At 44.9% G+C, this 1,297-nt stretch overlaps 1 pseudogene across 1 annotated transcript; it reads left to right on the plus strand.

Moving 5' to 3' along the window:
• The first annotated feature begins 255 nt into the window (after positions 1-255).
• LOC308243729 (small ribosomal subunit protein eS8-like) lies at positions 256-836 on the plus strand (annotated as a pseudogene). Its single transcript has one exon. The product of its transcript is annotated as a small ribosomal subunit protein eS8-like (transcript).
• The last annotated feature ends 461 nt before the right edge of the window (positions 837-1,297 follow it).

Below are 1,297 nucleotides of genomic sequence, written 5' to 3' on the forward strand. Positions count from 1 at the left end.
AGTGGGGGGGAGGTAAGGGCAGAAGGTGGGGTGGGAACCGGGTGGAGGGGAGCTATGGTGGGGAAAAGGAGAAACAATTGTAATAATCTGAATAAAGGTTTATTTAAAAAATAAAATAAAATAAAATTGCAAACTGAAAAAAAAATTAAAACACAGTTTAAAGCTTAAAGCTTAGTTAGTACATATTTCTTGAACCATACACCAAAATGGACTACTAAACACTTATCCCCACTCTTTCCAACTAGGCGCCGAGCTATGGGCATTTCTCAGGACAAGACCGGGGGCAAGAGAAAGCCCTACCACAAAAAGCAAAAGTATGAGCCGGGACCGCCCTGCTGCCAACACTAAGATGGGTCCCTGCCACATACACACAGTCCAAGTTCTCGGAGGCAACAAAAAGTACCGAAACTTGAGGCTGGACGTGGGCAACTTCTCCTGGGGCTCCGAGTGTTGTACGCGCAAAACAGGGATTATGGATGTCGTCTACAATGCATCCAACAATGAATTGGTCCGCACCAAGACCCTAGTAAAGAACTGCATCGTGGTATGAGTCCCACTACGCACTGCCCCTGGGCCGCAAGAAGGGGGCCAAGCTGACTCCTGAAGAGGAAGAGATTTTGAACAAAAAACGATCAAAGAAAATTCAGAAGAAATATGATGAAAGGAAAAAGAATGCCAAAATCAGCAGTCTTCTCGAGCAGCAGTTCTGGCAGGGCAAGCTTCTTACATGCAACGCTTCAAGACCAGGCCAGTGTGGCCAAGCAGATGGCTATGTGCTCCAGGGCAAGGAGCTGGAGTTCTATTTGAGGAAAATCATGACCCAGAAAGGCAAATAAATCCTCTTCCCTCCCATCTTAGCTCAGGTAATAAAGGTGTTTATTCTAAAAAAAAAAAAATTTTTTTTAAATAAATTATCCCCCTTCCCCTCCCCATACCCCCAACCCTTCAGCCATCTCCAGGTCATGGGACCCACTTGGGGAGCATCATAGCATACTACCTGAGTTAGAATCCCAGCTTTGCCACTTACTAGCTTATTTTCTATGTGATCCTTGGCAAGTTACTTTTTCTCTCTGTGCCTCAGGCTTCCCATCTATAAAATGGAGGTACTTGTATTTGACTCAGAGTTATCACGAAGTTTGAAATGCTTAGAACAGAACCTGGCACAAAATAAGCTATGGTATGATTATGGTGGTTATTATTGGATAGACAGAACAGACACTACTGAGCCAGCGGCATGGGGAGTTGTGGCTAGAGATTGAAGCCCAGAGAGACAGGTCACAGGTGAGCAGTGACATGA

The sequence above is a fragment of the Plecotus auritus genome (genome assembly GCF_963455305.1).
Source record: "Plecotus auritus genome assembly, chromosome: 3".
In the NCBI taxonomy this organism is placed as follows: domain Eukaryota; kingdom Metazoa; phylum Chordata; class Mammalia; order Chiroptera; family Vespertilionidae; genus Plecotus; species Plecotus auritus.